The sequence below is a fragment of the Mustela erminea genome, chromosome X, assembly GCF_009829155.1.
Source record: "Mustela erminea isolate mMusErm1 chromosome X, mMusErm1.Pri, whole genome shotgun sequence".
NCBI lineage: Eukaryota > Metazoa > Chordata > Mammalia > Carnivora > Mustelidae > Mustela > Mustela erminea.
In genome coordinates, this window is record NC_045635.1 from 47,812,545 (window position 1) to 47,829,559 (window position 17,015).

Here is a 17,015-nt window from a genome sequence, read left to right on the forward strand (position 1 = left end):
TATATCCATTTACTTACTTAGAATGATTTTCCAGTCATAGAGTTTCTAGTTCAGATTGTTCTGCACATTTAAATTTGGTGCATATATCTAGGCTGACTTCTTTGAATAGTTCTGTCATTACATAGTATTACTAGCAGTGTGTGAAGAGTAACTGTTTTACCACATCTAACACCAGCCCTAAGCATTTTCAAGTATATTAAAAATTAGTAATCTGATTAGGTGAGATACCATATCTCCGTGTATTTATTATAGTTTTTGAGATATAATTGGTAGACAACAAATTACACATAGTTAAGGTATAAAATATGATAAGCTTTGACAGATGTATACCTGTGAAACCTCATCATAACCAGGATAATGATTATATTCTTCACCACCAAGTTCCCTAGTCCCTTTGTAATCTATTCTTAGAGCTTCTCCTTATCCCTTTCACATCCCCATATAAACACTGATCTGCTTTCTATCCCAATAGATTGTTATGTTTCTTACATTTAATATAAATGGAAACAAACAATACCTATATTTTGTTGGTCTAGCTTCTTTTGCTCAGCATAATTATTGTGAAATTCATCCATGATGTTTGTACATCAATAGGTTTTTTTTTTCTGAATAATATTTGTGGAGATACACCACATCACCACAATTTATTTATGTTGAGCACATTTTCGTGTACTTATCTACTGTCCATATATCTTCTTTGGTGAAGCATGTGTTCATATCTTTGGCCCATTTGTTTATTGGGTAGCTCATTCTTTTAAATTAATGAGTTTCAAATATTTTGCATATATTCTAGATGTATTCTAAGATACATGATTTGTAAATATTTTTATCCCAGCCACTACCTTCTCTTTAATTTTCTTAATGTCTTTTAAAGATAAAAAGTTTTAAATTTTCATATAGTCAAATTACTGTAAATTTTTTCCCTTTGTGGATAATGCCTTTGGAATTATGTAAACTTGGAACAGAAAGAGTGGGGAAGTGCTTCTTCTTCAATAACTAGAATAATTTATAGAAAAGGAATTATTTCTTCCTTAAATGTTTGGTAGAATTCAATAGGAAATCCACTTAGGCCTGTAGTTTTCTTTGTGGGATGGTTCTACGCTATTAATTCAATTTCTTCATTACATGTAAGATGGTATCGGTTATCTATTTTTTCTTGAGTGAACTTTGCTGGTTGTATCCTTCAAGGAATTGTACATCTAATCTAAGTTGTGTAATTTATTGGCAAGAAGTTTTTCAAAATATTCCCCTATCCTTTGAATATCTCTGGAATTTCCAACACTCATTCCTGACATTGATTATGTGTGCCTCATGTCTTATCATTCTTATCATCTGAGTAGTTTATCAATGTTACCAACTTCACAAAGAACTGTTTCTTTTATTGAATTCTCTATTGTTTTCTGCTTTATATTTCATTGATTTTTTATAAGTTTTTATTTTACTTCCACTTAGTAAACATACATTGTATTAGTTGAAGCCAAAGCAAAAAGAGAAGTTAAGAAAACAATCCTACTTTTAACTGCTCCAAAAGTAATAATTAGGAATAAACCTAATCAAAGAGGTGAAAGAACTATACTCTAAAAGTATAATAAAACTGATGAAAGAAATTGAAGATGGTACAAAGAAATGGAAACACGTTCCATGACCATGGATTGGAAGAACAAATATTGTTAAGATGTCTATACTACCTAAAGCAATCTACACATGTAATGCAATCTGTATCTAAATACCAACAGCAAATATCTTCTCCCATTCCGTGGGTTGCCTCTTTGTTTTTTTGACTGTTTCCTTTGCTGTGCAGAAGCTTTTGATTTTGATGAAGTCCCAAGAGTTTATTTTCGCTTTTGTTTCCTTTGCCTTTGGAGACATATCTTGAAAGAAGTTGCTGTGGCTGATATCAAAGAGATTACTGCCTATGTTCTTCTCTAGGATTCTGATGGATTCCTGTCTCACATTGAGGTCTTTTATCCATTTTGAGTTTATCTTTGTGTACGGTATAAGAGAATGGTCGAGTTTCATTCTTCTACATATAGCTGTCCAGTTTTCCCAGCACCATTTATTGAAGAGACTGTCTTTTTTCCACTGCATATTTTTTCCTGTTTTGTCGAAGATTATTTGCCCATAGAGTTGTGGGTCCATATCTGGGCTCTCTACTCTGTTCCATTGGTCTATGTGTCTGTTTTTATGCCAGTACCATGCTTTCTTGGTGATCACAGCTTTGTAATAAAGCTTGAAATCAGGTAGCGTGATGCCCCCAGCTTTATTTTTGTTTTTCAACATTTCCTTAGCAATTTGGGGTCTCTTCTAATTCCATACAAATTTTTAGATTATTTGATCCAGCTCTTTGAAGAATACTGGTGGAATTTTGATTGGAATGGCATTAAAAGTATAGATTGCTCTAGGAAGTATAGACATTTTAACAATGTTTATTCTTCCGATCCAAGAGCATGGAATGGTCTTCTATCTTTTTGTGTCTTCTTCAATTTCTTTTGAGTGTTCTGTAGTTCCTCAAGTACATATCCTTTACCTCTTTGGTTAGGTTTATTCCCAGGTATCTTATGGTTCTTGGTGCTATAGTAAATGGAATTGATTCTCTAATTTCCCTTTCTGTATTTGCAAATGACAGTACAGACAAAAGGTTGATATCCAGGATCTATAATGAACTCCTCAAACTCAACACACATGAAACAGGCAAACATATCAAAAACTGGGCAGAAGATATGAACAGACACTTCTCCAATCAAGACATACAAATGGCTATCAGACACATGAAAAAATGTTCATCATCACTAGCCATCAGGGAGATTCAAATTAAAACCACATTGAGATACCACCTTACATCAGTTAGAATGGCCAAAATTAACAAAACAGGAAACAACATGTGTTGGAGATGATGTGGAGAAAGGGGAACCCTCTTCCACTGTTGGTGGGCATACAAGTTGGTGCAGCCTCTTTGGAGAACAGTGTGGAGATTCCTCAAGAAATTAAAAATAGAACTTCCCTATGACCCTGCAATTGCACTACTGGGTATTTACCCCAAAGATACAGATGTCATGAAAAGAAGGGCCATCAGTATCCCAATGTTTATAGCAGCAACGGCCACGGTCGCCAAACTATGGAAAGAACCAAGATGCCCTTCAACGGACGAATGGATAAGGAAGATGTGGTCCATATACACTATGGAGTATTATGCCTCCATCAGAAAGGACGAATACCCAACTTTTGTAGCAACATGGACGGGACTGGAAGAGATTATGCTGAGTGAAATAAGTCAAGCAGAGAGAGTCAATTATCATATGGTTTCACTTATTTGTGGAGCATAACAAATATCATGGAGGACAAGGGGTGTTAGAGAGGAGAAGGGAGTTGGGGTAAATTGGAGGGGGAGGTGAATCATGAGAGACTATGGACTCTGAAAAACAATCTGAGGGGTTTGAAGTGGCAGGGGTGGGAGGTTGGGGTACCAGGTGGGTATTATAGAGGGCACGGATTGCATGGAGCACTGGGTGTGGTGAAAAAACAATGAATACTGTTTTTCTGAAAATAAATAAATCAATTTAAATAAATAAATAAATAAATACCAACAGCAATTTTCAAAGAACTAGGGCAAACAATCGTAAAAGTTGTATGGAACCACAGAAGACCCTAACAGCCAAAGCAACCTTGAAAAAGAAAAGCAAAGCTGGAGACATCACAATTCCAGACTTCAACTTATATTACAAAGCTATAGTAATCAAAACAATATGGTAATGGAATGTCTGGGTAGTCAGTTGCTTAAGCATCTGACTCTTCATGCCATGATCCCAGGGTTGTGAGATTGAGCCCCATATCAGGCTCTGCACTCTGCATGGCATCTGCTTGAGATTACCTCTCCTCCCTCTTCTCTGCCCCCTCACTCACATTCTCTATAAATGAATAAATAAATAAATAAATAAATAATCTTTTTAAAAAATAGATAGATGACATGAAAAGACATTTCTCTAAAGAAGACTTACAAATGGCCAAAAATCACATGAAAAAAATGTTCATCCTCATTTACCATCAGAGAAATTCAATCAAAAGTTCAATGAGATATCACCTCACAACTTTCAGAATAGCTAAAATCAACAGCATAAGGAATAAGAGGTGTTAGCGAGGATCTGGAGAAAAAGAAACCCTCTTGCACTCTTGGTGGGAATGCAAACTGGTGCAGTCACTCTGGAAAACACTATGGAGGTTCCTCAAAAGTTAAAGATAGAACTACCCTATGATTCAGCAATTGCACTACTGGGTATTTATCCAAAGAATACAAAAATACTAATTCAAAGGGATACATGCACCCTATGTTTATTGCAGCCTTATGTACAATAGCTAAATTATGGAAGCAACCAAGAGTCCTATCAATTGAAGAATGGATAAAGAAGGGAAGGTATTGATAGATAGATAGATAGATATAGATATTACTCAGCCATAAAATATGAATGGGTTCTTAATATCTGCAACAATATGGATGAAGCTGGAGAGTATAATGCTAAGTAAAATAAGTCAGTCAAAGACGAATGACATATGACTTCACTTACATACGGAATTTAAGAAACAAAACAAATGAGCAAAGGAAGAAAAAGAGAGACAAAGAAAGGAACAGACTCTTAGTCATAGAGAGCAAACCAATGCTAGAAAAAGAGGGGGATGGGGGAATGGATTAAATAGGTGATGAAGATTAAAGAGTGCATTTGTGATGAGCAGCAGGTGATATATGAAATTGTTGAGTTGCTATATTGTACCCCTGAAATTAGTATAACATTGCATGTTAACTAACTGAAATTAAAATGAGAACTTAAAAAGCAAAAAATAAGAAAAAAATCAATAAAAGAAAAGAAAAAAAAAAAGAAGAAAAGAACATGCATCATTATTACTTTACCAAGTAGCAGGTTTGAAGCTCTGCACTGGTCATAGATGACAGAGATCTTTCAGGATCTAGGAACATGGAGGAGCAATCATTAGCTATAGTCTAAGGGATAAGCAAGCTTTATAAACATGTGTCATAATGTATCATAGCTACATTTGAACATCTGTCATATAAGTAATGTGTTGCTAGAGAACCCCAACTCTACTACTTAAAAGGCTTAGTTATTTAAACCCTTTTATTTCACTTCTCACCTGTAAAAGGGGGATTTTGACACTAACTTTTCAAGGTATTTGGGAAATTACCAAGTGTAGAGTCTAGCCTGCAGGTAATTATCCATAAAGTTCATCAACAAGAAGTTTGTCCACTGTCCTCCCACTTCCACATTGTAAGATCCTCAATAACAATGACCCTGTCATCATCACTTCTATGTTCCTCATGAATTCCTGCACAACATCTAAAAGTTTGTCAATGTTGGTATCAATAAATGCTTATGAAACAGATCTAAACCAGACTTTAAGCTTACTTATTTAAAACTTGAAATGTTTAACTTGGAGATTCCTTGAAACTCTGACTCCCTGGGGACACCTGGATGGCTCAGTCAGTTAAACTTCTGTGTTTGGCTCAGGTCTTGATCCTAGAATCTGAGGATTAAGCCCCATGTCAGGCTTCTTGCTTAGCAGGGAGCCTGCTTCTCCCTCTGCCTCTGCCTGCTGCTCCTCTTTCTTGTGCTCCCTCTCTCTCTTTCTGTCAAATAAATAAATAAAGTCTTAAAAAAAAAAAGAAACTCTGACACCCTGAATTTCTATGGAAGTTGACCGTTAAGATTACATTAATATCAATATTCTTTATACAGAAAATTAAATTTATTGCATTGTGATCATTTCCATGATTTTTTTCAGTTTTTATTTTAATTTAGTTAACAGTGTTACATTAGTTTTAGGTGTATAATATACTGATTCAACAACTCTATACATCACTCAGTGATTATCATAAGGGAATTCCTTAATCAGCATCACTTATTTAATGCACTGACCCGCCACTGTCCCCACTGGTAACACTCTGTGGGTTTCTCATAAATGACCTTTATTATATTCAGGTATGTTCCCTCTAACTCCATTTTGTTGGGAGTTTTTTTTTTTTATCATGAATGAATGTTGTACCTTGTCAAATGATTTTCTGTATCTATTGAAATGATCATATGGTTCTTATCCTTTCTTTTATTAATGTGGTGTGTATTATATTGATTTATTTGAGAATGTGGAACCACCCTTGCAAATCAGGAATAAATCCCACTTGGTGTGGTGAAAAAAAATAATGTGTTGATGGATTTGGTTTACTAGTATTTTTGTTGAGGAGTTTTGCATCTTTGTTCATCAGGGATATTGACCTGTAGCTCCTATTTTCATTATCTTTATCTGCTTTTAGTATTGGGGTAATGCTGGCTTATAGAATGAGTTTGAACATTTTCGTTCATTTTCTATTTATTGGAATAGTTTGAGAAGTACTAATTCTTTAAATGTTTGGTAGAATTCACCTGTGAAGCCGTGTGGCCCTGAACTTTTGTTCATTTGTTTTTTAATTACTGATTCTATTTATTTGCAGTTTATAAGTGTGATCAAATTTTCTATTTCTTCCTGTATTAGTTCTGGTGGTTTATATGTTTCTAGGGATTTCTTCATTCCTTCCAGATTGCCTAACTTGTTGGTGTATAGTTGCCCACAATATTCTCTTATAATTATTTGTATTTCTCCAGTGCTGGATGTGATCTCTCCTCTTTCATTAATGATTTTATTTATTTAAGTCCTTTCTTATTGATAATACTGGCTAGAGGCTTGCCAATTTTATTTATTCAAAGAACCAGCTCCTAGTTCCACTGGTCTATTCTTTTTTTTTCTTTTTACCATTTTTATCTCCTCTAATCTTCATTATTTCCCTCTTTCTGTTGGGTTTAAGCTTCATTTGTTCTCTTTTAAGGTCCGTTAGGTATAGGGTTAGGTTGTTCAAGATTTTTTCTTGCATTTTGAGGTAGACCTGTAATGCTATTAACTTCCCTCTTAGAACCACTTTTATTGCCCAAAGGCTTTGAATCATTGTGGTTAAATTTTCATTTGTTTCTATATACTTTTTATTTTTTTTCTTTTATTTCCTAGTTGATGCATCAATCATATAGTAACACATTATTTAGTTTCCGTGTACTTCTGGTCTTTCCCTATTTTTTATTGTGGTTTTCTTCTAGTTTTATAGTGTCAGGATCAGAAAAGCTTCATGATATGACTTCAGTCTTTTTGTATTGAAGAGGCCTGTTTTGTGACTGAATACATGATCTGTTCTGGAGAATGTTACATGTGCACTTGAAAAGAATGTTCATTCTTCTGTTTAAGGATGGAATGTTCTGATAATATCTATTAAATCCATCTGTTCCAGTGTGTCATTTAAAGCTTATTTTCCTTGTTGATTTTCTGTTTAGTTATCTGTTGATATAAGTAGGTTGTTAAAGCACCCTACTATTATTATACTGTTACCTATTAGTTCCCTCATGTTTGTTATTAACAGTTTTATGTATTTGGGTGTTTATAGGATGTGTGAAAAAATGTTTCAATTACATCTTCTTGTTGGATTATGCCCTTTAAATTATTTTTTTCTTTCCTCCTTTCTTGTCTGGACATAATGACTAGATGGAAAAATTTACCCCAAAAGAAAGAACATGACTCACCACCAGAGATTTAATCAATATGGATATAAGTAAAATGTATCAATTAGAATTTAAAACAACAATTATAAAGATACTAACTAGGCTTGGGAAAAAAGTGTAGAAAACAGTAGAAAATCCCTTACTATAAAAATAAAATAATTAAAATCTAATTAGACCAAAATTTAAAATGCTCTTACTGAGATGCAGTCACAAATGAAGGCTTTAGCAGTGAAGATAAATGAGGCAGAAGAGTCAGTCATATAGAAGACAAGAAGAAAATAAGGAAGCTGAAAAGAACACTACTCGAACACCAAGGGAGATTTTGAGAACTCAGCAATTAAATAAAGCAAAATAATATCTGGGTAAAAGGGGTCCCAGAAGATGAAGAGCATGAGAGAGGGACAAAAGGTTTATTTGGACGACTTATAGCTGAGAATTTCCCTAATCTGGGGGAGGAAACAGGCATTCAAGTCCAGAAGGCACAGAGAATCTCCCTCAAAATCAATAAAAATAGGTCAACACATTGACATATAAAAGTGAAACGTGCAAATTTCAAATATAAAAACAAATCCAAAATGCAGCTTGGGATAAGGGGTCCTTCTGTACAAAGGTAGATACATGAGGCTGACAGCAGACCTGCCCACAGAGACCTGGCAGGCCAGAAAGGACTGGCATGATATAGTCACCATGTTAAATGGGAAAAAATATGGAAACAAGAAATTCTTTCCAGCAAGGCTGTCATTCACAATAGAAGGAGAGATAAAACGTTTCTTTTTTTTTAAGATTTTATTTATTTATTTGACAGAGATCACAAGTAGGCAGAGAGGCAGGCAGAGAGAGGAGGAGGAAGCAGGATCCCCGCTGAGCAGAGAGCCCAATGCGGGGCTTGATCCCATGATGCTGGGATCATGACCTGAGCCGAAGGCAGAGGCTTAACCCGCTGAGCCACCCAGGCGCCCCCAAAATGTTTCTTATTTGAAAAATAAAAGAATTTGTGAACACTAAATAAGCTCTGCAAGAAATATTCAAGGGCATCCTTTGATTGAAGAGAGAGTCCAAAAGCCACAAAGACCAGAAAGGAACAAAGATAATTTACAGGAACAGTGACATTAAAGGTAATAAAATGGGAATAGCTTCACATATTTCAATAATTACTCTGAATGTAAATAGACTAAATGTTCTAATCAAAAGACATAGGATATTGGAATGGATAAAAATACAAGACCCATCAATATGCTGCTTGCAATAGAATATTTTAGACTTGAAGACACCTCCAGATTGAAAATGAGGCAGTGGAGAACCATTTATCATGCCAATAGGACATCAAAAGAGAACTGGGATGGCAATCCTTATAACAAACTATATTTTAAACCAAAGACTGTAATAAGATATGAAGAAGGAAACTATATCATAATAAAGCAACCTATTCAACAAGAAGATGTAACAATTATAAATACTTATGCCCCTAATGTGGGAACAGCCAAATATATAAACCAATTAATAGCAAAATTAAAGAAAAAAACATTGATAATAATATAGTATGAGTAGGGGAAATTAGCACTGTACTCACAAAAATGGACAGATTGTATAAGCAGATCAACAAGTAAAAATGGTTTTGAAAGACACATGGCACCAGATGGACTTAAGAGATATATTCACAGCATTTCTTGCTAAAGTGGCAGAATACACATTCTTCTCCAGTGCACATGGAACAATCTCCAGAATAGATCTCATACTGAGTCACAAATCAAGTCTCAACTGGCACAAAAAGGTTGAGATTAATCCATGCATATTTTCATACCACAGTGCTTTAAAACCTGAAGTCTCTACAAGAAAGAAAAATGGTAGGACCACAAATACATGGATATTAAAGAGCACCCTACACATCAAATGAAACAGTCAACAACAACAAAAAAGGCAACCCATGGAATGGGTTCATAAATGACACTACAGACAAAGTGCTGATATCCAAGATCTATAAAAAACTCCTCAAACTCAACACTCAAAAAACAGATAATCATGTCAAAAAATTGGCAGAAAACATGAACAGACATTTCTCCAAAGAAGACATACAAATGGCTAACAGACACATGAAAAAATGTTTGTCATCATTAGCCACCAGGGAGATTCAAATCAAATCCATGTTGAGATATTGACATATTGAGATACCACCTTACACTAGTTAGAATGGCCAAAATTAACTTGTAAACAACAAGTGCTGGAGAGGATGTAGAGAAAGGGGATCCCTTTTACACTGTTCGTGGAAATGCAAGTTGGTGCAGCCACTTTGGAAAACCACATGGAGATTTCTTAAGAAATTAAAAATAGAGCCACCCTATAACCCTACAATTGCTCTACTGGGTATTTACCCCCAAAATACAGATGTAGTGAAAAGAAGGGCCATCTGTACCCCAATGTTCATAGCAGCAATGACCACAGTGGCCAAACTGTGGAAAGAGCCAAGATGCCCTTCAACAGACAAATGGATAAAGAAGATATGGTCCATATATAGAATGAAATACTACACAGCCATCAGAAAAGATGAATACCCAACTTTTTTATTAACAGGATGGGAATGGAAGAGATTATGCTGAGTGACATAAGTCAAGCAGAGAGAGTCAATTATCACATAGTTTCACTTACTTGTGGAGCATAAGGAATAACATGGAGGACATTAGAAGAAGGAAAGGAAAAGTGAATTGGGTTAAATCAGAGGGGGAGATGAAGCATGAGACTGTGGACTCTGAGAAACAAACCAAAGGTTTTGGAGGGGAGGAGGTTGGGGGGTTAGGTGAGCCTGGTGGTGGGTATTAAGGAGGACATGTATTGCATAGAGCACTGGGTGTGGTGTGTAAACAATGAATTTTGGAACACTGAAAAAAATAAAATAAAATAAAATAAAATTTAAAAAAATGAACCTTGGAACACTGAAAAAATAAAATAAAATAAAAAAGAGCATCCTACTAAAGAATAAATGGGTCGATCAGAAAATTAAAGGAGAACTAAACCTAAAGGAGCTGGAAAAATGGCAACCAATAAAGCCTAAATCTTGCAAAAGAAGAGAAATAATAAATATTAGAGTAGAAATCAAGATATAGAAATAAAAAAAAACCACAGTAGAACAGATCAATGAAACTAGGAGCTGGTTCTTTGAAAGAATTAATGAGATTGATAAGCCTCAAGCCAGACTTATCAAAAAGAAGAGAGAAAAGCTTATTCCCCAGGTATCTTATGGTTTTTGGTGCAACTGAAAGTGGGATCAATTCCTTAATTTCTCTTTCTTCAGTAACATAATTAGTGTATAGAAATGCAACTGATTTCTGTTCATTGAGTTTATATCCCATCACATTACTGAATTGCTATATGAATTCTAGCAATTTTGCTGTGGATTCTTTTGGGATTTTCACATAATAAAGTATCATGTCATCTGCAAAGAGAGACCATTTGACTTCTTCTTTGCCAATTTGAATGCCTTTTGTCTCTTTTATTGGCTTACTGCTGAGGCTAGGTCTTCTAGCACTATGTTGAGCAATAGTGGTGAGAGTAGGCATCCTTGTCATGTTCCTGACTTTAAGGGAAAAGTTCTTAATTTTTCCCCATTGACAATGATATTCATTGTGGGGCTTTTCATAGATGGCTTTTATGATATGGAGGTATCTTGCCTCTATCTCTACACTCTGAAGAGTTTTCATCAAAAAAAGGATGCTGTATTTTGTCAAATGTTTTTCTGCATCAATTGAGAGGATCATATGGTTCTTGCCCTTTCTTCTATTAATGTGATCTGTCATATTGATTGATTTGCAAATGTGGAACCATCCTTGTATCCCAGGAATAAATCCCACCTGGTCTTGGTGAATAATCCTCCTAATGTATTGTTGGATTATATTGTCTATGATCTTGTTGAATATTTTGGCATCCATGTTCATTAGGGATATTGGTCTGTACTTCTCTTTTTTGTTGGGGTCTTTGTCTATTTTGGGATAAATGTAATGATAATGATAAATGATAGAACAGATTTTGAAATTTTCCTTCCATTTTGATTTTTTAGAAGAGTTTCAGAACAGATATTAATTCTTCTTTAAATGTTTGGTAGAATTTCCCTGGGAAGCCATTTGACCCTGGGTTCTTATTTTTTGGGAGGTTTTTGATTAATGCTTCAATTTACTTCCTGGTTATTGGTCTGTTCAGATTTTCTATTTCTTTCTGTTTCAGTATAGGTGGTTTATAACTTTCCAGGAATGCATCCATTTCTTTCAGACTGCCAAATTTGTTGGCATATAGTTGCTGATAATAATTTCTAATGATTGTTTCTATTTTCTTGTTATTAGTAGTGATCTCTCCTATTTCATTCATGATTTTATAAATTTTCGTCCTTTCTCTTTGCTTTTGGATAAGTCTGGCCAGAGGTTTATTGATCTTATTAATTCTTTCAAAGAACCAGCCACTAGTTTCGTTGATCTGCACTACTGTTTTTTTTTTCCTGGTTTCTATTTCATTGATTTCTGCTCTAATATCTATTATTTATTTTCTTCTGTTTGGTTTGGACTTTATTTGCTGTTCCTTCTCCATATCCTTAAGGTTTAAAGTTACCTTGTGCATTGGGATTTTGAAAGAGTCTTGGAAGTCTAGGTACTTCCCTCTTAGGACTGCCTTTGCAGTGTTCCATACATTTTGTAGCAGTGTGTTTTTGTTTTCATTAGTTTGCATGAATTGTTTAAGTTCTTCTTTAATTTCCTGGTTGACTCAATCAATCCTTAGCAGGAAGGTCTTTAACTTCCAAGTGTTTGGATTTCTTCCAAAATTTTTTCTTCTGATTGAGTTCCAGTTTTATAGCATTGTGGTCTGATAACATACAGGGAATAATCTCAGTCTTTTGGTATCAGTTGGGACATGATTTGTGATCCAGTATGTGATCTAGTCTGGAGAAAGTTTTTTTTTTTTTAAAGGTTTTATTTATTTATTTGATAGAGATCACAAGTAGGCAGAGAGGCAGACAGAGAGAGAGGAATGGAAGCAGGCTCCCTGTTGAGCTCAATCCCAGGACCCTGAGATCATCACTTGAGCCCAAGTCAGAGGCTTTAACCCACTGAGCCACCCAGGCGCCCCAATTCTGGAGAAAGTTTTATGTGCACTCAAGAAGAATGAGTATTCTGTTATTTTAGGATTGAATGTTCTTTTTATATCTGTGAAATCCATCTAGTCCAAAAAATTGTTCCACATCACTTGCAATCAGAGAAATACAAATCAAAACCACAATGAGATACCACCTTACACCATTTAGAATGGGTAAACTTAACAAGACAGGGAACCGCAAATGTTGGCAAAGATATGGAGAAAGGGGAGCCTTCCTACACTGGGAATGCAAGCTGGTACAACCAGTCTGGAAAAGAGTATGAAGGTTGCTTAAGACATTAAAAATAGAGCAATCATTTGACCCAGTAATTGTACTACTAGATATTTACCCCAAAGATAAAAGTGAAAAGAAGGGGTCCATGCACCCCAATGTTCATAACAGCAATGTCCACAATAGCTAAACTGTAGAAGGAGATAAGGTGTCCTTCAACAGATGAATGGATAAATAAGATATGGTTCATATATACAATAGAATATGACTCAGGCATTAGGAATAATGAATATCTACCATTTACATCAACAAGGATGGAACTGGAAGGTATTGTGCTAAGTGAAGTCAGTTACTCAAAGAGAGACAGTTATATGGTTTCACTCATATGTGGAACATAAGGAATAGTGCAGAGGACATTAGGGGAAAGGAGGGAACACTGAAAGGGAAGAAACAAAAGAGGGAGAAAACCATATGAGATTCTTGACTCTGTGAAATACATTGAAGGCTGAAGAAAGGGAGGTGGGTGGAGGGATGGATAACTTGGTCATGGGCAATAAGAAGGGCATGTTATGTGATGAACACTGGGTGTGGTATGCAACTAATGAAACATTGAACATTATATCAAAAACTAATGATGTACTACTATATTGGTTAATTGAATTTAAGAAAAAAGAAAGGAGAAAGGACCCAAACAAATAAAATCATGAATTAAAGAGAAGAGATCACAACCAAGAAATCCAAACAATAATGAGAATATAATGAGCAATTATATGCCAACAAATCAGGCAATCTGAAAGAAATGGAAGCATTCCTAGTAACAATATAAACTACCAAGACTGAAACAGAAAGAAATAGAAAAACTGAACAGACCTAGAACCAGCAAAGAAATTGAATCAGTAATAAAAATCTCCCAACAAACAGGAGTCCAGACCTGGATGGTTTCCCAATGGAATTCTACCAAACATTTAAAGAATTAATATGTGTCTTCTGGAACTGTTTCAAAAATAGAAGTGGAAAGAAAATTTCCAAACTCATTGTATGAGCCCAGCATATCTTGATCCCAAAACCAAAGACCCCATCAAAAAGAATTACAGACCAATATCCCTAATGAACATGGATGCAAAAATTCTCAACTAGTTACTAGCAAATAGGATCCAACAAGACATTAATGATAGGATAAGAATCATATTATCCTTTCAATAGATACAGAAAAATTATTTGACAAATACAGCATCCTCTCCTGACTAAAACTATATGTAGGGATAGAGGGAACATGCCTCAGTATCATAAAAACCATATACAAAAATCCCACATCACATACCACCTTCAATGGAGAAAAGCTGAGAGCTTCTTCTGTAGGGTCAGAACATGACAGTGATGTCTACTTTCAGCACTGTTGTTCAATATAGCACGGGAAGTCCTAGCCTCAAGAATCAGACAACAAAAAGAAATAAAAGGCAATGAAATTAGCAGAGAAGAAGTCAAACTTTCACTCTTCACAGATGACATGATACTCTATGTAGAAAACCCAAAGGTTCCACCCCAAAATTGCAAGAACTGATACCAGAATTCAACAAAGGGTCAGGATACAAAATCAATGCACAGAAATCAGTTGCATTTTTATACATGGACTATGAGGCAGAAGAAAGAGAAATCAAAGAGTGGATCTCATTTATTATTGCATGCAGAGACATGAAATACCTAGGAATAAACCTAACCAAAGATGTAAAGGATCTGTATTCTGAAAAATATAGAAAACTTATGAAAGAAATTGAAGAAGACACAAAGAAAACGAAAAACATTCCATGCTCATAGATTGGTAGAATAAATGTTAAGATGTTTATGCTACCCAAAGCAATCTAGAAATTCAATGCAATCTGTATCAAAAATGTTGTTTATATTGCCAACAATATAAACAGCAGTTTATATTGTTACTATATTGTTATACTATATTGTTACTATATTGTTACTGTTCCAGCTCTGTGAAATATCTTTCACAGAGCTGGAACAAACAATCATAAAATTTGTATGGAACCATAAAATACCCCAAATATCCAAAAGAATGCTGAAAAATAAAAGTAAAGTTGGAGGCATCACAATTCCAGACTTCAAGCTGTATGACAAAGCTGTAATAATCAAGATGGTATATTACTCGCACAAAAACAGACACACACATCAGTATAACAGAATAGAGAACCCAAAATTGGACCCTCAAACTCTATGGTCAACTAATCTTCAATGAAGCCAGAAAGAATATCCAGTGGCTAAAAGACAATCTCTTTAATGATGCTGGGAAAATCGGACAGCCACATGCAGAGGAATGAAACTCGACCATTCTCTAACACCATACACAAAGATAAACTCAAAATTGATGAAAGACCTCAATGTGCGACAGGAAACCATCAGTATCCTAGGGGAGAACATATGCAATAACCTATTTGACATTGGCCACAGTTACTTCTTTCAAGACGTCTCTAAAGGCAAGGGAAACCAAAGCAAAAATGAACTTTTGGGACTCCATCAAGATAAAAAGCTTTTGCACAACAAAGGGAACATTCAACTAAACTAAGTAGCAACCCACAGAATGGGAGAAGGTATTTGCAAATGACATTACAGATAAAGGACTGGTATCCCAGATCTATAAAGAACTTATCAAACTCAACGCCCACAAAACAAATAATTCAGTCAAGAAATGGGCTGAAGATATGAACATACATTCCTCCAAAGAAGACATATAAATGGTCAACAGATGCATGAAAAAATGCTCAACATCAGAGAAATACAATTCAAAACCATAATGAGATACCATCTGACACTAGTCAGAATGGCTAAAATTAAGAACAGGAAATAGCAAAAGTTGGCGAGAATGCAGAGAAAGGGGATCCCTCTTAAACTGTTGGTGGGAATATAACCTAGTGCAGCCACTCTGGAAAACAGTATCGTTCCTCAAAAAGTGAAAAAGTGAAAAAAAAAAAAAGCTATCCTAAGATCCAGCAATTGCACTATTAGGTATTATCTAAAGGATACAAACATAGTGATTTAAGGTGTTACAACACCCCAATGTTTATAGCAACAATATGAGCAATGACAAAAGATGGAAAGAGCCCAGATATGTATTGAGGGATGAATGGTTAAGAATGAGTGATATATATAGATATAGATATAGATAGATAGAGATAGAGATAGAGATAGAGGTAGAGGTAGAGATATACCTATATATAGATCTCTCAATAGATTTCTGAATAGATGATAGATTAGATAGATAGATAGATAGATAGATAGATATGTAATAGAATATTATTCAGCCATCAACAAGAATGATATCTTGTTATTTGCAATGGCACAGATGGAACTAGAAGGTATTATGCTTAGTGAAAAAGTCAGAGAATGACAAATGCCATATGATTTCACTCAGGTGGAGTTTAAGAAAGAAAACCAATGAACATAGGAGAAGTGATGAAAAAATAAAATAAGAGAAAAACAAAAAGGGAGGCAAACCACAAGAGTCTCTTAACCACAGGAAACAAACTGAGGGTTGCTGGAGGGGAGATTCGGGGTGGGGAATGGAGTAACTGGTTGATGGGCATTAAGGAGAGCACTTGAAATAATGATCATTGGGTGTTGTATACAGCTGATGAATTACTAAATTCCACCTCTTAAACTAATAATACAGTATATGTAATTAAAATGAATTTAAATAAAGAATTAAAACAAATAAATTGAGTCCTGTAGTCAGAATATAGATGGGTCTTTTTTTTTTTTTTAAATCTATCCTATCACCTTATGTCTTCTGATTTCAGTGTTTTGTCCATTTACATTCAAAGTAACTATTGATAGATATGTATTTATTGTCATTTTATTGCTTTGTTGTTTCTGAAGATTTTCTCTTATCTTTTCTTCTTTTTATTTCTTTCATGATTTGCTGATTTTCTTTAGTATTGCATTTGGATTTCTTTCTCTTTATTCTTTTCATATTAGTGATTCTTGATATATAATTATCATTAGTTTTGTAATATGACCTCTTCTTCATATAGTAGTCCATATGTTGATGTGGTTTAATTTGTGCCCATTCTTTACTGCTCTCCTCCCCA

At 34.8% G+C, this 17,015-nt stretch overlaps 1 long non-coding RNA gene across 2 annotated transcripts in view; it reads left to right on the top strand.

Annotated features, from left to right (window-relative positions):
- Window positions 1-17,015, top strand: part of LOC116583377 — a 175,245-nt gene that overhangs the window by 58,907 nt on the left and 99,323 nt on the right. The window lies entirely within an intron of this gene.